General features: G+C 41.7%; 1 protein-coding gene across 18 annotated transcripts in view; it reads right to left on the reverse strand.

The window, feature by feature from the left end:
* NRXN1 (neurexin 1) overlaps positions 1-19706 on the reverse strand; it is a 1137502-nt gene that overhangs the window by 148810 nt on the left and 968986 nt on the right. The window lies entirely within an intron of this gene.

Raw genomic sequence — 19706 nt, forward strand, 5'->3', positions numbered from 1 at the left:
TCCCCGAGTTACGCGGATCCGACTTACGTCGGATCCGCAGTTACGAACGGGGCACTTCCTCTCCCTGGTCTCGAGCAGACCAGGGAGAGGAAGCAAAGCGGCGGCGGAACGCGCGGCCAGCTGACAGCCCAGACGCGTCTGGGCTGTCAGCTGGCCGCGCGCTCCGCTCTGCTCCCCCCCCTCCCCCCGTCTGCAGACCAGGGGGAGGGGGAGCAGAGCGGAGCACGCGGCCAGCTGACAGCCCAGACGCGTCTGGGCTGTCAGCTGGCCGCGCGTTCCGCCGCTCTGCTGTGCTCCGCTCTGCTCCCCCTCCCCCTGATCTGCAGGGGGGGGGGAGCAGAGCGGAGCACGCGGCCAGCTGACAGCCCAGATGCGTCTGGGCTGTCAGCTGGCCGCGCGTTCTGCCGCTCTGCTCCGCTCTGCTTCCCCTCCCCCTGGTCTGCAAACCATGGGTGGGGGGGGGGGAAAGCAGAGCGGAGCACGCGGCCAGCTGACAGCCCAGACGCTTCTGGGCTGTCAGCTGGCCGCGCGTTCCGCCGCTCTGCTCTACTCTGCTCCCCCTCCCCCTGGTCTGCAGACCTGGGGGACGGGGAGCAGAGCAGAGCAAAGCCGCGGAGCCCGAGGGCAGCAGGATAGCCACGACGCGTCTGGGCTGTCCCGCTGCCCGCGTGTTCCGCCGCTTTGCTCCCCGTCCCCCTGGTCTGCAGACCTGGGGGACGGGGAGCAAAGCAGAGCAAAGCCACGGAGCCCGAGGGCAGCAGGATAGCCACGGCGCGTCTGGGCTGTCCCGCTGCCCGCGTGTTCCGCCGCTTTGCTCCCCCTCCCCCTGGTCTGCAGACCTGGGGGATGGGGAGCAAAGCAGAGCAAAGCCACGGAGCCCGAGGGCAGCAGGATAGCCACGGCGCGTCTGGGCTGTCCCGCTGCCCGTGTGTTCCGCCACTTTGCTCCCCGTCCCCCTGGTCTGCAGACCAGGGGGACGGGGAGCAAAGCAGAGCAAAGCCACGGAGCCCGAGGGCAGCAGGATAGCCACGGCGCGTCTGGGCTGTCCCGCTGCCCGCGTGTTCCGCCGCTTTGCTCCCCGTCCCCCTGGTCTACAGACCAGGGGGACGGGGAGCAAAGCAGAGCAAAGCCACGGAGCCCGAGGGCAGCAGGATAGCCACGGCGCGTCTGGGCTGTCCCGCTGCCCCCGTGCTCTGCGGCTTTGCTCCGGACGCCTGTGGTACAGCAGCTGGGGCGCTGCCGGTTGGTCCCGTAGCGCCGCTCTGGGTGCCACTGGACCAACCCAGCAGCACCCCAGCTGCTCTGCCCCAGGTGTCCCCTAGTCAGCAGCTGCTGAAAATGACCAGTGGCTGACTACAGGAAGCCCCTGCCCCGGGCTTCCTGGAATCAGCCGCTGATCAGTTTCAGCAGCAGCTGACTTGGGGATGCCTGGGGTTCTTAAGTTGAATCTGTATGTAAGTCAGAACTGGCGTCCAGATTCAGCCACTGTTGAAACTGATCAGTTTCAGCAGCGGCTGAATCTGGACGCCAGTTCCGACTTACATACAGATTCAACTTAAGAACAAACCTACAGTCCCTATCTTGTACGTAACCCGGGGACTGCCTGTAGCTAAAAATAGAAAAAATGCTTTAAAAAATCAATATTATCTATCAAACATATAATTCTACCAAGTCCACCCATAATATTTTCTAACCTGCATACCCAGAGGAATTATTTTTAAGGGGAAAATGAAAAATAACAGTCATCACCTTCCTGAAAACTGCATGCAGATTAGACCTTCCGTTCTTCTCTCTCTGCAAATGGGATAGACAGGAGTACATCTGTACATGAGGACAGGAGTACATCTGTACATGAGGAGTGGGAAGGAATGGGTCAGAGGAGGGAAAAAAAGGACAGGGAGCCTTCTGATATAGAGATTCAGGACCTAAATCACGCAGGATTAAGCATAAAATTAGTCCTCTTGGCTACATATACACTGGCCCCTTTTCCGGAAGGGGCATGTTAATTTCAGCTATCGTAGTAGGGAAATCCGCGGGGGATTTAAATATCCCCCGCGGCATTTAAATAAAAATGTCCGCCGCTTTTTTCCGGCTTTTAGAAAAGCCGGAAAAGAGCGTCTACACTGGCCCCGATCCTCCGGAAAAAGCGCCCTTTTCCGGAGGCTCGTATTCCTACTTTGAAGTAGACATATATACTTTGAAGTAGGAATAAGAGTCTCCGGAAAAGGGTGCTTTTTCCGGAGGATCGGGGCCAGTGTAGACACTCTTTTTCCGGCTTTTCTAAAAGCCGGAAAAAAGCGGCGGACATTTTTATTTAAATGCCGCGGGGGATATTTAAATCCCCCGCGGATTTCCCTACTACGATAGCTGAAATTAACATGCCCCTTCCGGAAAAGGGGCCAGTGTAGACGAGCCCCTTGAGTTTAACAGAATTACTCACAGGTTTAATGATATTAAACACATGTTCATGTGCTCTGCTGAATCAGAGCCTAAACAAATCTTCTCCAGGCTGTGCATCCCTCCTCTGGTAGTTCCAGAGGGCAGGAGGAGCACAAGTTGATCCTGTACTGTCTGGGAGCCAGAGGCAAAGGCAGAAAAGCCCAAAGTCAAGTTTTACATGCAGATGGCTCTGACCTCCTGCAGAAGAGCCAAGGTTCACAGGTTCTTATTCCTGAGCCTCTCACCCACAATCCTTTCCCTTGTGAGGGACTATTCTGTATTAAAAGAAGTAAATCTAAATTGCAAAGGTATGTAGCCTAAAGTTAGGTACTTGAATCTACGTGGGTACTTAAATCTGTGGCTTGATTTTCAGAGTGAATCTGTGATGAAATAATGAAGTAAATAGAAGTCTCTATTGAACCATTTTAAGTCCCAGTGAATCTGCAAGGAAACATTTAAGCAATAGGCAATCACCAATACTTTTAATTTTTCCTCTTCTTTTATAAAATCTGGTTGCAAATTCATGTGGTTTTTTTTTTAAAGGAGACTGCTCCTTCTTTAAAATACTTATAAACATTAAACAGGAAACTGAATAATCTGTGAAAGAAAATGGTTCTGTTGACACAATTTACAAACCCACTCTCTCTCTGGAAACTACTTGACCTTTCTAAGAATATATTGAAACTCAGTATGTTAAAGAAATTAACTATCCTCCTTGTTTTATAAATTCAAGTATCCTTATTAGCAAGAAGCACTAATGCATAATTAAGATACAGTGCATTATGCTATTTAAGTATTAAGTATATTTATTTTCTAAAGGCTTGGTGCTAACTATGATAAAGTATTAAATAAACATCAAGCTCCAACCAGAAATACTGTAACAGTTAAAAAGGTGTAAAATTCTTTAGTAATAAAATATTAATTATGTTGTTGATTTAATACACATATGTAGGAAAGGCCATATCCTATCATTGATCCACACTCAGAACTTCAAGTGAAATTATTGTCTTGAAATCAATAATGAATTGGCACAGTTTCAACTTGGTAAATTGGGAGTTATATGATGATTCTCATTGTTATTAATGCATAAACACAGATGCTGCTATTCCCTTGTATAATACCAAACATGGACTTTTTGCCAGTACTTAGAAATGAATGTTCAGGGCAATGACTGAACTGTATCAATTTAAGATTTAAAAAACTGCTGAAGACTGGTTGCTTCTATCAATAAAGCAAAATATTAGTTACCCATTACTGATAAAATCAGGCGGCCATTCCATTTTGTTTTGTGTATAGAAAACTAATGGTCATTCTGCAAGAGAGTGATAAGAGGTAACAAAGGTAGGAGGTCTGAAGAATTCTCTTTGGCGAGGATCCTTTGGAGTTGGTGCTTGCATCTAAGGCTCTTCATCTCAACAAGATGTTGACTTAAGTCTACTGAGGATAATTTCACTATTTCACTGCTTAATATTTTGGAAGAAACATCCATCTACTTTGGGATTATAAATGTGAGAGGTGATAACTACAGGCCTTAATTTAAAATGAATATTATTTCAGGGGATTTGGAGGTGCAAATTGGACCTACTTACTTTCTTTTCAAATTGGTTTTGGTACCTACACCTTGTCATTTTCTGATTTTTGCATAATTAATATTCTCTTTGAGACACACAACTTCAGTGGGAGCTTGTGTGATATAGGCTGTGATTCTTAGCTGAAAAGTACTTGGAGATGAAAAGAGCTGTTAAGGTAATATTATGTCTTATGGTGTGATATTTTAATAGATTCCATGCAATGCTCAGCTATCATTACATGAAATCTTTGGCACTGTGTATCCTTCAGAACAGAGCATATTTATTTTTCTGGAATTCAACTTATCGCGTTTAAGTAGATACAAGACTGAAGTTATAAATCCAGTAGTCAATAATTACTTGGATTTGTATTTAGGGAAAATCAAACTTGCCCTTATGTATACTTAGTTCTGACATTTTTATGTTTCATATTCAACTTTTTAGTGTCTACTAAACTTAATGCAGAACTAAAGACAAAATTTATTGGTCTGATTCAAATTTCAATTACACCAACTTATCTGAAACAATTTATTTGTGCAATTACACTGTCTTTAACTAAGTTGCTGCAATTTATATGAGTGAGAGACCAGAAACAGGTCCAATGATTATAAAGAAATAGTAGTAATTGTGCTTTTGGTACACAGAATTTTGTTAAACCTCTGCTCAAACTTTATTGGAGATTGGGCATTATCCAGAATCTAATTATTGCTAAGCTCATAAGAACATTCGATTAGACAAATTACTGAAGTCATCTGTTTTGGGAGGTGGGGGGGTTGGATATGCTACAAAATGACCCTCTAGTTCAGAATGGCTACTATATATTACCTTGAATCAAGGTAATCTAATTCTGGAAAGATCAAAAAGAAGGAACAGGCTCACAGTATTTTTTAAATTGTATGATATCATTAAATAATGCTGCAGAATTGGTGACAATGGAGTTGCCATTTTGAAAACACAGAGATCTAAAAGTACAGGAGGCCTCCTTTCTTTAATATGTTTTTCTTGCTTAACTGGCAAGGCTTAAGAATGTGCCAAGGCTAAATATGCTGCAATGGAAAGAGCTAGATATAATGTGAAGAAAAAAGTCAAGAGCGGTGGTACAAAAGAGATGATGAAGCTGCTTGTGCATGTGCATGCACAAATGAGAGAAGAGTATCTTCATGGAGCATGATTAAACTTATCTTAGGTCTCTTGAAATTTTATCTGGGACAAATCAGGGTGGCATGTTGCCTATTCTGATATGAATTACAGTGTCTGGTTTTGAAATACTTAACTTATTAGTAGTTCTTGGCCTGAAGACATGAGGTACCATTCTGATGTCGCACTTAACACCATCAGTAAAATATAACCAGGGACTCCTGTACAAATGTGACAAAAATAAGAATACCTCAGGTATGGGGGAACAACTCTAATGCAATGTTATTATATAAATTAATGTTGTGGTTCATATTTTAGATAACCAATTGAGGAGGAATTGGTAGAAAAATTGGTAGGGAGGAATTGGTAGGAGAAGTAGATGTGGGTGGCAAGCAGTGATCATGAAATGGTCAAGTTCAGAATCCTGTCCAAAGAAAAAAAGGAGAGCAGCTAACTACAGCTCCTAGACTTCAGCAAAAATCAGAGTTTGACTCCCTCCGGGAACTGATGGGCAAAATCCCCTGGGACACTAATATGAAGGGAAAAGGAATCCAGGAGAGCTAACTGTATTTTAAAGAAGCCTTATTGAAGGTGCAGGAACACACCATCCCAACGTGCAGTAAGAAAATATGACACACAACCAGTATGGCTTAACAGTGAAATCCTTGGAGAATTTAAACACATAAATAAAGCTTACAAGAAGTGGAAACTTGGACAGAACACGAGGGAAGAGTATAAACACATTGTTTGAGCATATAGGGGTGTAATCAGGAAGGTAACAGCACAATTGGAATTGCAGCTAGCAAGGGATGTGAAAGGTAACAAGAAAGATTTCTACAGGCATGATAGCAATAAGAAGGTAGTCAAGGAAGGTATGGGACCGTTAATGAATGGGGAAGAAACCTAGTGACAGATGATGACATAAAAGCTGAAGTACTCAATGGTTTTTTTTTTTTTTTTTGCCTTTGCCTTCACAGAGAAGGTTAGCTCCCAAAAGCACTAGGCAACACAGTCTGGAGAGAAGGTGGGCAGTCCTCAGTGGAGAAAGAACAGGCTAAGAACTATTCAGAAAATCTGCACATACACAGATCATTGGGGCCAGATCTAAGGCACTGGAGGGTGCTAAGGAAGTTGGCTGATGTGATTGCAGAGCCTTTGGCCATTATCTTTGAAAACTCATGGCAATCAGAGGAAATCTCAGACAATTGGAAAAAGGCAAATGTAGTTCCCATCTTTTAAAAAGGGAAGAAGGAGAATCTGGGGAACTACAGACTGGTCAGTCTCAACTCAGTCCCCTGAAAAAATCATGGAGGAGATCCTCAAGGAATCAATTTTGAAGTACATGGAAGAGAAGGAAGTGATCAGGAATAATCAACATGAATTCACCAAGGGAAAGTCATGTCTGGCCAACCTGATTGCCTTCCATGATGAAGCAACTGGCTCTGTGAGTATGGGGAAGGTGGAAGATGTGATATACCTTGACTTTAGCAAACCTTTTGATATGGTCTCCCACAGTATACTTGCCAGCAAGTTAAAGAAGTACGGATTGAATAAATGGACTGTAAAGTGGATAGAAAGCTGGCTAGATCGTCAGGCCACATGGGTAGTGATTAACAGCTCAATGTCTGGTTGGCAGTCTGTATCAAGCAGAATGCCCCAAAGGTCAGTGCTGGGGCCAGTTTTGTTCAATGCCTTAATTGTTGACCTGGATGAGGGGATGGATTGTACCTACAGCAAGTTTGAGGATGACACTAAGCTAGGGGGAGAGGTAGATATACTGGAGGGTAGGGATAGGGTCCAGAGTAACCTGGACAAATGGGAGGATTGGGCCAATAGAAATCTGATGAGGTTCAACAAGGACAAGTGCAGAGTCCTGAACTTGGGATGAAAGAATCCTGAACCCTGCTACAGGCTGGGGACCGACTGGCTAAGCAGCAGTTCTGCAGAACAGGACCTGGGGATTACAGTGGATGAGAAGCTGGATATGAGTCAACTGTGTGCCCTTGTAGCCAAGAAGGCTGTGGTGGATAGGAAGAGTGCTGGCTAAGCACTCAGTGACTAAAGGGTTAAACTCAGGTAGCTAAGGGTATTGTTAGCAGGGAGCCAGAAGAACCAAGGGGATACAGTGCTGAAGTTTAAATTGTAAATATATACCTGCTGCCCTTTGCTCTTTGGGTGAATTTAAGCCAGGAGTTGGGAGACAGAGAATGATTTATACTTAGGCAGGACTACCATGCCTCCATAGAATTTGGGATGTGAAAGTGGACTGAACCAGGAAGGGATTGTAAAACTAGGAAGCTGGGCACTCCAAGTTCACCAACTAACCACTTTGCTCCAACTAATGTTCCCCAGTCCAGGAAATATCCAATGGACTGGGTAGGAGATGATGCAGAAGCATTCTTAGAAAGTTTTGAAAGAGCCTTTATTGGGTACACATCCCCCAAAACCAGTACATGGTGGAGCTGAGATGACAACTCAGTGGACCCCCAACAGAAGTGGCAGCTGAAATGCCCAGGGAAAACACGAATGACCATGAACTTTTTAAACAAAAGTTCAGACTTAGGATGGGGCTCACCACCAAACATGCCTAGGGGAGAGGTAAATACACTGGAGAGTAGGAATAGGGTCTAGAGTGACCTAGACAAACTGGAGGGCTGTGCAAAAAAGATATCTGATGAGATTCAACAAGGATAACTACAGAGTCCTGCACTTGGTACTGAAGAATCTCAAGCACTGCTACAGGCTGGGAACTGACTGGCTAACAAGCGGTTCAGCACAAAAGAACCCAGGGATTACAGTGATTGAGAAGGTGGATATGAGTCAACAGCATGCCCTTGTAGCTAAGAAGACTAATGACATATTGGGGGTGCATTAGAAGAAGTATTGCCAGCAGATCAAGGGAAGTGATTATTCACCTTTATTCCACACTGGTGAGGCTACATCTGGAGCATCGTGCCCAATTTTGGGCCCCCGTTGCAGAAAGGATGTGGATGCATTTGACAGAGTCCAGAGTAGAGCAATAAAAATTATTAGGGGGCTGTAATACATGACTTATGAAGAGAGGTTGATGGATCTGGTTTTATTTAGCCTAGAGAAGAGAATCATAGAATAATAGGACTGGAAGGGACCTCGAGAGGTCATCGAGTCCAGCCCCCCGCCCTCAAGGCAGGATCAAGCTCCGTCTACACCATCCCTGACAGATGTCTATCTAACCTGTTCTTAAATATCTCCAGAGAGGGAGATTCCACCACCTCCCTTGGCAATTTATTCCAATATTTGACCACCCTGACAGTTAGGAATTTTTTCCTAATGTCCAATCTAAACCTCCCCTGCTGCACTTTAAGCCCATTACTCCTTGTCCTGTCCTCAGAAACCAAGAGGAACAAATTTTCGCCTTCCTCCTTGTGACACCCTTTTAGATATTTGAAAACCGCTATCATGTCCCCCCTTAATCTTCTTTTTTCCAAACTAAACAAGCCCAGTTCATGAAGCCTGGCTTCATAGGTCATGTTCTCTAAACTTTTAATCATTCTTGTCGCTCTTCTCTGTACCCTTTCCAATTTCTCCACATCTTTCTTGAAATGTGGCGCCCAGAACTGGACACAGTACTCCAGCTGAGGCCTAACTAGTGCAGAGTAGAGCGGCAGAATGACTTCACGAGTTTTGATTACAACACACCTGTTGATACAACCTAGAATCATATTTGCTTTTTTTGCAATAGCATCACACTGTTGGCTCATATTCAACTTGTGGTCCACTATGAGCCCTAGATTCCTTTCCGCCATGCTCCTTCCTAGACAGTCGCTTCCCATCTTGTATGTATGGAACTGATTGTTCCTTCCTAAGTGGAGCACTTTGCATTTCTCTTTATTAAACCTCATCCTGTTTACCTCTGACCATTTCTCTAACTTGCTAAGGTCATTTTGAATTATGTCCCTATCCTCCAAAGTCGCAACCCCACCCAGTTTGGTATCATCTGCAAACTTATGAGAAGAGTGAGAGGGGATTTGATAGAAGCTTTCAACTATTTGAAGGGGGACGCAAAGAGGATGGAGAGAAGGTGTTCTCAACGGTGACAGATGTCAGAAGGAGCAATTGACTCAAGTTGCAGTGGGGGAGGTCTAGGCTGGATATTAGAAAAAACTGTTTCACTAGTAGGGTAGTGAAGCCCTGGAACAGATTACAGTAAACTTCCGATAATCCGACACCTTTAGGATGATCAGATATCCGGCACCTTTAGGGAATAATTATCAGATATACCAGACTATCAGAAGGGGGGGGCTATGAGGAGTCTGGGGTGGGGTGGGGAGAATGGGGGGGCGGTGCTGCAGGACCAACCCAGTAGCACCCCAGCTGCTCTGCCCTGGGCTTCCCCGAGTCAGCCACTGGTCAGTTTCAGCAGCAGCTGACTTGGGGAAGTCTGGGGCAGAGCAGCTGGGGTGCTGCCGGGTTGGTCCCGCAGCGCTGAGGGGCGACGCTACGGGACCAACCCAGCAGCACCCTAGCTGCTCTGCCCCAGGCTTCCTCAAGTCAGCCGCTGCTGAAACTGACCAGCGGCTGACTCGGGGAAGCCCGGGGCAGAGCAGCTCCAATTGTACGGCTGCCTGGAGCACTTCCGGGTTCCAGGTGGTGCCAGACTAGCAGGAGTGCCGAACCACTGGATGCTGGACAACTGGAGTTTTACTGTACTTAGAGAAGTGGTAGAATCCCCATCCCTAAAGGTTGTTAAATCCTGGCTTGAAAAAGCCCTGGCTGGGATGATTTAGTTGGGATGGTCCAGCTTTTACTCAGGGGTTGGACTTGATGACCTCCTGAGATCTCTTCCAACCTTATGATTCTATGAGGACTCAGGACAGCATTTGAGGGTTGCTCCAGGAATTAACGGAAATTAGCTGCATCACAAAAGTGACATGTAATTTTGGATAGCAAGTACACCTATCATACTTCTCTCTTTCATACTCTATTGCAGAGTTGGGCAATAATTTTAGAAGGGGAGGGCACTTAAAATTTTTTTTGAATTGGTTCTGCGTTGCCCCAGAAGGGTCAGAGCCTTGGGTGGAAATAGCAGGGCCAGAATACTTTCATGCTCCCCCACCCACAGACCCTGATAGTTCTGGAGCTGGGGGAGCACTTGAAGTCTTTGCTCTTCTCCCCCCAAAGAGAGCTGCCAGCTGTTCTGAACAACTGGTGGTCCCCTCTAGGCACATACGCCCCTGGTAGTGGGAGGAGACTTCATTCACATGCTCCTCCCCCCAGGCCACATAAAGTCTTTCACTTACTGCCCCTACCCTGCAAGGGGCACATGACGCTTAGAGGTTATGCCTTCACTGCAATGCCATTTTGGGATACCGAAGTATCCCAGAAAATATATCCCACATCTTCACAGCAAGCCCATTATTTCAAATTTCATTGCATAAGGAGAAAGAGACATGTCAGAATAGCGGGTTATTTGACAGCGCCAAATTAGAAAATAAGCTATTTTGAAATAGGATTGAAATAAGATACGCAATTTGTGTAGCTCAGGATGGAGGAAAAGAGCACTATTTCCTGAAAAAAAAATGCAGGGGAATGGAATTAGTCTATAATTTTGCCCCGATGCCTATGGGCCTCAGATTGGGAAAAAATAACTCTCCCAAATATATATGTGTATGTGAATCTAAATATTCTTTTCATTTATGAAACTCCTCCAGATTTGGTTAAACAATTTTAACATACCCTACTTGGTTTTGTAAATCATTAACTGATGATGGAATTTGTGATGGAAAGAACGTTAAACAGATTACTGCTGAGAAAAAGGTTCTCCCCATAAGTCTGATATTTCAGACTTTGCAGTCTGACATAAGGAAATCATTAACAGACAATGATCTTCTTAAAATGTTTCCCTTGTGTCATTTTACTATATTTAACTGAAAGATATTATAGCTTCCATAATAAAGTAATGACAACCAAACCACATATTTTCCCAAAATCTAAATTTATTTAAAAATTCTATCAAGTCTAAGAAAGAATGAATCTTTGAATTTACCAGGAAATTTACAATGAAAAATAAATAAAAAAGAACAATGTGTCTGCAGACTCAGAGAAACATTATAAAGCATTATCTGTCAGAAAATCATAGTACTCTGTCAAATTAAAAATCCGATTTGGGGAAATTTATTGAAGCCATTTTTAAAGAAGAGATTTATTGCATACTCTTATTTGGAGTATAGCTTCTTTAAATAAAAATGATGAGGGATAGGACATTTTAAAGCTTCCCCCTGCCAGTTGACTTTATATCAGTTCCTAACAAATTATGAGGGAAAAGTGTGCTGTTATTTTTATTACCACTGATCTTTTACACAATCTATGAAATGATATTGAGAAAGTGGCCTACTCTCACATCAGAAAACAGGAATTGTCCTATATGACCAAGCAGTGGTCAATACAATTCAAGAAACGGGTAATTGACAATTGTGGAATTACATGGCCTTCAAGGAAATTTCATCCTTAACTCTTATTAGTTAGTTGTTGGTTTATTGTAATTGTAGGAATGTCTCTGAGATGAATCTTTTCTGAATTCTTTTAATCTCTTGGCTTCTTGAATCTGACGAGATTCTTGATATTTTGTAGCAGTGAGTACCATGGGTTAATTACTGATTGTAAACATTATTTCCTTTTCTCTATGTTTCAGTTCCTAAAAATGTTCTCCTCTTTGTGTATTATGAGAACATCTAACAAGGAATATCAATTTTCTTTCTGTATATCGTTTATTCTATTATTTACCTGTATGATATTCCTTTTGTCCCCACTTCCTTGCTAAACTAAGTGGTTCCAGTAGTTTCAGTCATTCCTCATAGGGAAGTTTCTCCATTTCTTTAATAAGTATTGTCATCCACTTCTTAATCCCTTATACTTCTGCTATAATTTTTTGAGCTAGGGCACAAGAACTGAACACAATATTCTAGGTGAGAATGTGACACTTACTTATATAATACTTTTATAATATTTTCCATGTTATTTTCTATCCCATTTCTTATTCATTTTAAGATCATGGTTTTTTGAGCTGTGTGCATGGGGTTTTTGGGTTTTTTTTTACCATTACTGTATACTGAGTCGAGGTTTTCACTTTGGTCTTTGTCATTATAGTTAATTTAGATAACAGCATTAGTAATTATCCCACCTATGAGAATTACCCTGCTGTGCATCAACCCCATGATTTCCACTTGCTCATGTGATATACATTCACCTACCTTTATCAGGTATCTGTGGTGTCTTCTCCATCGTAGACTAACCTAGACTTGTCCTATCTACAACTATTGCCATTTCTCTTTTCCTTCCCTTTCCAATGTTAATGATAAATATATTGCTTATGGTATACATCAGAAAAGCTCCATTGCAGTGAATGGATTTACACTAATGATTTAAACCAGCTGAAAATCTGGCCTTTTGCTTTCAGTCTCTTAGCCAGTTTCTGTTACATGAAAAAAACAACCCTGTGGCACATTACTTTCTGCATGCAGAGCTTCTTGTGATACACTTTTACAAAGGCTTTGTGAAAGTACAAATAAATTATGTTAACTGGTTCTCCCTTATCCCCTATTATCTTCTATCAATATACAACAGATTTAGCAGTAATGGGAGTTACCTGTGGCATAGAAGCAAGATGAATAGAATCCCAGGAAAGCTAACTTCTTGAACGTGTGAAATGCATTACAGCATGTTGATGAGTTTTGCCTCCCAAGTATTGCAGGATTAACCTCTATTAGGTAAACTAAAGAACTACAGATGCACTGATATCTTTCTTTCGCTCTTCTCACCACCAGGTCCCTGGATCATATGCCTCCTAGATCCAAGCAGAGAGAGGACACTCCCTTTTGCACACAAATATTTTCCTCTTACCTTGCATTTTACCTTCTGTTTCCCTAAATGGAGGGTTTTTGGAAGGTCATGTGTCCTGTCCTCTCTGCATAATGGTAATTCCCTGGGAAGGACTTGAGTATAACAAACAAGTCTGCTTTCATGAGCAGCATCCATTCATAGGATGCTGTGTGTGTGTGCTGCAGCACCCTTTGGCTTGAAGTGGCTCCATTATATGCAGGGTTTACATTTTGGTTGAATAGCTCTCAGCACCCCCACTATAAAAAATTGTTCCAGCACGCTAGGCCCCATTGGTTTTCAGAACCTGACTGACAAAGAGCACACAGTCGGTGGATGTTCCATCTCTGGGGGAATTACTCCTACTTTAAAGTGGCTACAATTTGAGAAATGGGCAGGAAGGTCTTTCAACTGAGGCCTTATGCAGTTCAGTGGCCATTTCCCTTTGGATTATGCTTTTTCTGGGGCTTTGCTCCCCACAAACAATGTGAAGTACCCCTCTAAGTTTGTGAGTTAAGCCAGCAAGAACCAGCTGGTTTTTCAGCACCACTGTGTCCACCACTGGGTTTGATTAATCATATAGTCTATCATCTCTGGAAATGTTAAAGCCTTTGGATCACTACTGTCTTAAAGCAGCCAAGGAGAGGAAAAGTAGAAAATGAGGTGGATATATTCTCCCAGACACACGGGGAAACTCCCTCAGAGGGAAAGGAAAATGTGGAGAGAAAAGGTAAGCTACGTGTAGCCAAAAAACAAAACAAAACAAAAAACAGAAGGACCTCCCTTGCATCTCACCTGGGATCAAATTGGACACGCTAACAAACCTTTGCTGACTGTCTTAACATATAGAATGTCCTGAATATCCATGGGCTGATGGAAATAGCTCTTGCGTTTGCAAGATTATCCTGGAACAGCTGCAACCTTTAAGTAGGCATCTAGATTTCATGTCATTATCCCATGTTGGATGTTCTGAGCCTGTGTAGAAGCAATCATAACAGATGGCAAAATATATTTCCCTCTCACTAGACCATCAAGGGAAATGAAGGATGAATTGCAAAATTGGGAATGGATCTGAAAGAGATGAATGATCTTCCCTAGCAATCAGACTGGATCTTAACAACAGACTTTCAAGTCTATTTAAATGTGGTGGTGGGATTTAGGATTGGGAATATATTTCCAAAGACAGTAGTGTGTTGAGTATTGGGCCACTGCATGGACTGCTTGGGGACTACTATAAGATATCACCCATTTGGGACTTTATTTGTCTAATGCTAATGAAGTTATGAACTGGAGGAAGAGATATATAGACAAACAGATCCTACAGGCTTGACAGTCAATTGGTGGCCTATGTTTACAGCCTGGCCATAAAATCTCCTAAAAGTTATGAAGTTTGTGCATGTTTGTGTGCTATGATAAATATCAGGAGTAAATATCAGATTGCTAATGCCCTATCTCATTTTCAGCTGGGTATGTCTATACTTCCCTCCTAGTTCGAACTAGGAGGGTAATGTAGGCATACCGCACTTGCAAGTGAAGCCCGGGATTTGAATTTCCCAGGCTTCATTTGCATAAGCCGGGCGCCGCCATTTTTAAATCCCGGCTCGTTCGAACCCCGTGCCACGCGGCTTCCTAGTCCGAACTACTTAGTCCATGCCGCGTGTAGCCGCGCGGCACGGGGTTCGAACGAGCCGGGATTTAAAAATGGCGGCGCCCGGCTTATGCAAATGAAACCCGGGAAATTCAAATCCCGGGCTATACTTGCAAGTGCGGTATGCCTACATTACCCTCCTAGTTCGAACTAGGAGGGTAGTGTAGACATACCCCCTGAGATTTAACATGTACATGAGATATATAGGATTCCATTTCTGGCTCCTAATTGCTCTGGATTTTGCAGAAAGATTAATAATCTCTAACATCTTGATAGATGTCTTAGGACAACAACAGATTATCAGAATTCTTAGCCTTCATGGATACAGCAGGGTGAAGCCAGATCACATGCTTCAGTTCTCAGTTGCATTAGCCCACTACGGCCCACCACACAATACCAAATTGAGATTTCATCTTATGTCAGTATAGCTGGTTTATCTAACTCATACAGGTGATCTTTGGGTATGCTGGCTCCTAGATCACACAGTCACTGCCCAGGCCTGTTCAAGTGCTCTGGAAACTGCTCTTTCTAGGAATATTTTTGGTAGCTTTTCTTCCACTATCCATGTGGGAGAGATTGTAGTGGTGTCAGACCCAGAAGTATTAGACAAAGGGTGTTTCACATACTCTGTTTCAGCTGTGCTTTTCTAAGATGGTCAAGCTGGATCAGAGATCCAGAACTATTGTCTGGGAATACAAATTTGCCCATTCCAGGGTCTGCTGGTATATCACATATCCTGCAGTACCAGGCCCCTCTATCCATCCACTGGGACAACAGCTTCATACCTACATACCAGTTTACCCATATCCCATGTACTGGTTATTGCAGAGACTTTGGGTCTATGGGACTTTGACTCTTTTTTCTTAGAGGCCCAGGATCAGTCTCTCAAATGTAATTCACTTGGGAGAGAATGATGTGGCGCTGGGGACAGGGGCTAGTCAACTGGTAGAAAGGGAGCTCTGACAGCATTCTCAGAGGTTCTCTCAGTCCCATTAAATAAGGTCAAAAAACCATCTGGGGGCAAACCACAAACCAGAAAAGGAGCAAATAAAGGTAGCAAAGTTTAGTAGGGAGGGACAAGGGAGGTGTAAGTCATCAAGCCTAGGGGTATAATGTATAGGTCCCTGAACTTAATTTAGAAGAATGGAATGCAATCAGGCAGTGCAAGTCTGGGTATTTTTTGAATGATAAATACATCTACTCTGCATCACATCAGAGGGAGCATTCTAGCCAACTGCTATGTCAGGAGTTAAATGAAGTACAGATGCGTTAGCAAGGCCCAAACTCATCCAAGTCCCAGCAACAAGACTGGGAATCAGTGAGCAAAATCAATACCTCTAGTAAGAGTTGGGAAGGGGGAAGCTGTGGATTTAATTCAGAACACAGATTGAAGTACCCCTTGTCATAGCTTGGATGCTTAACTAAAAAAAAAAAAAAAAAGCCAGGCCTAGTGCCAAATCTCACTTGCTGGGAGATGAGTAAAGAGGCCTTATGGCACTGCATAAGTTAGCTGCTAGATACTTCAGCAGGAAAATAAGGGTTACCTCACTTCTACAATAGATTTTGTTATTTCTACAATTTGTTCTGCTATATCTGACCCATTGGTCGAATATTTTCTTTTATTTTGTTAGGCCTGTAAGAAATAAAGTTCAAATGTATATATATGTTTACATGTGTGTTCACATCCCTTCTCCATAAATATCATGCCGTAGGAATAAATATGTATTTTTTTAAATGTAACATTTATTTCACAGAGTGTTTTGGGAAGAATGTATGTGATTATTTGAAAGCATGTTTTCTGATCTCTGTGAAATGTATAGTTAGAGAATGGTAGCGTAGCTTGAAGTGTTAGCTATACTGTTTAATTATCTATAAATTCTGAATGATATTGTACAATTACTAATAGGCAGAATAAGAGAAATAACAGCATTCTGGCAAAATGAAATGTAGCTAAGATATTACACAGTCAATGAAATTAAAACCAAGGTGTCTATAAGCTCAGCTTCCCTGTGGAAATCTTCACCTAATTTATTTTAGCCTAAAACATTATTACTCTGAACATTATCTTTCTTTTATAAAGTAAGAAAAGGAGAATAAATCAGGTGATGTGCTGTAGAAAGAACAATGTTTCTAAATATTTTATAGAAAAAGAAGTCCACTGTATATTTAAAAATAATAGATGACTTAATTAACCTGCTACTCTGGTGTATTCTTAATTAAGTAACACAGAAGCAAGACAAGGAGGTAACATTGTCATTTAATATTTTGGTGACAGATAGATTAAATAGAAAACTAGAAAACTCCCAGAAAACTGAAATTGCAGAGACTTTGGGCACTGAAATGAAATTAATGCTCCATGATGCAGAAATCCATTACCATTTGTCCCCTCACCAGACATCTGACATATGAGCTAGATCATTGGATAGTCAGGATGCTTAAGCGTCCATGCCAATCCTTTAAGTATTAACAACAGCAGTACTTCTGAAAGGGACATGCAACAGTGTTTTCCAACTTGCAAAATATGACATCTTTAAGACTTCATTTGTAGAAACACTAATTTTACAAGGGCTAGTTTCATGTCTTAAATGGCACCACTCACATAGCTAGAGACAAATCGACGTTGTACACTTCTGAACTATTCTGTGATTGGAGGAACCCACATTGTTCAGAGCTTGTTTGATTCCCCTTAAATTGTATGAAGAAACTACACCATTCTGAGGAAAGGCATAGCATAAGCTCAAAATTAGATGAAATAACATGAGGAAAAGAGAAAGAAAGGTCTGGGAAGATGATATTATGTTGGAACAGGGAGAAAAGAAAACTTTTGAAGATGATATTGTCCGAAAAAGAGCAATATGATGCTAGCCATAAAAAAAATCAAGAAAGATTAAAGAAATACAATGGTTGTGAGTAAAGCAATGAAACAAGCAAGGAGATTGAGCTATCACTGAAAGAGTGGATTTAATTCAACTCATCCTTAGCTATCTTGGAGACAGCAAATATAAACATAAATGCTGTAAATAGTGTTTTACTGTTTTACAGAAATTAGCTAGAAACCCTGTCTCCACCCATTAGTATAGATAAGATTATTCATGAAAAGGGAAAGTTTCCTCATTTTAGCAGTCACCACTGTGGGTACTCCAGTAGAGAGAGGTGAGTCTCGGGTAACCTTATATGTCACTAGGGAAATGCACCAACAATAATGGCCAAAAATCAAGCTATTTTCTAAATTTACTGAAAGTACAAAAAAAATGTAACTGAAGTCTTGGGCATGGATATATTGTTTCAGCATGGCCATTTCCCTATTTTGAAATGGGAGCATTAGAGTATCCTGTATATTAAAGTGCCAGTAGTACAGATCTTCTATTTCATGTTTTCATTTCTGCAAAATGGAGTTATCAGTATGTTAATGTTTGTTTCTTTCCTTAGGGCATGGGATATTGCTTTAAAGTCAACTATTTCCATACCAGTGCCTTCGTGGCTCAGATGCTGCTCAGCATTGTCATGGATGGCTATTTTAGAGACTCAAAAGATTGCAACCAGTGTAAAGGAAAATCATGCCATACTTCAGGCATCATCTACACAAGCATCCCTTTCTTTTTGTTCTCTCCAAATGCCCTGTTTCCCCTTCTCATTAAATTAAAGTCCCACACCATTTCCCTTTATTCCAGCCTCTGCTGACCTCCTATTAATGCTAAAAAAGCTTTGGGAAAAATCATATGCATGCATACACACAAAACATATCTTTCTCCATAATATAGCATCACTATTCTAAATTTTGCATGACATATGTTTTATTGTGCTTCTTTAAGGGGTGTTTTACACGTTAGATATAAAACAAACATAGTGTGCTGTCAGATTCAACTAATCTCTCATTTTAAATTGAATACCAAGATTTGCTAGTTTGTTGAAGACATTGGCACACAGACCTTGGGCATTCACATCTATATGGACCTACCTTTTGTAAAGATTTTTTACATCATTTTTGTTTTAATATCAACTTTGTCATAGATCTGATTTGCACGGACAGTTCACTTATGGAATTTTCTAATCCTGACATGTAAACCTGAGAGGATAATTTCAAATACAAAAGGAAAAAAACTGATTCAAGAATAACAAGTTCATTCTTAGCACAAGGAATGTGTTTGATATCTTCTGTACTTAAAATTTAAATCTATTCAGAAGAGGACAAAAAGTTTACCATTTTGTGTAGCTACAAAGATTAACTAGAAAATGTAAAAACCATGATAGCTTTCATTTAAATCTTTGGATTGCTGCCTTTGATTTACTAATACAAACACTTATAAAAATTGATAACAGATAATATGCAGATTAACAAATTACAATTAATGGACCAACAGATTTTTAAATATGTAACATGTATATCTAAAAGACTGTTGCCTTTACAGATGAACAATATTAATAGTATACTTTCTTCTTCAAGGCACAGTATTTGATTACTTATAGTAAATTCAGGCCTTATCTTAGAAGCCTTTTTTTCCAATGAGTGGCCCTACTGATGTCAATGAGGCCATTCCCATGAGTATAGCTTTTGTAAGTTTGAATCCATATATTGCATTTAACTAAATGTGCTTTAAATGTATTATTTGTGTATTCAGCTAAGCATTGTTGTCCCGTCCCCCCCTTCTAGGACTGTTATAATACTTCTGTTTAGTTAGTAAGTTTCAAAGTACTATAAAAGCCTGATGTTATTAGAAGAAGACCAGACAGCATTGCTTTTGCAGTACAAATTTTCCTGTCACATTTTTGTCTTATCATATTTCTTTTGTCAAAGCCTTTTCCATGTCTAAATACAATGATCCAGTAAGAATAAAACAAATTTAAAAAATAACTTGGCTGTTTTTGTGCCTTGACATCTACATTTCTCCATTTTCATTAAGGTTTATAAATTTGACAAAAGATAGGAAATGCCATCATCATAACCTGCAAGATGTTCATTACCCTTTGACTACTCAATTAATAACTAGAACACCTTGAAGGAGCTGATATTTTATGAATACAGAAACAAAGCATATCACGTTTCCAAATACTTCCTCATC

Source organism: Pelodiscus sinensis, chromosome 3, assembly GCF_049634645.1.
Source record: "Pelodiscus sinensis isolate JC-2024 chromosome 3, ASM4963464v1, whole genome shotgun sequence".
In the NCBI taxonomy this organism is placed as follows: Eukaryota; Metazoa; Chordata; order Testudines; family Trionychidae; genus Pelodiscus; species Pelodiscus sinensis.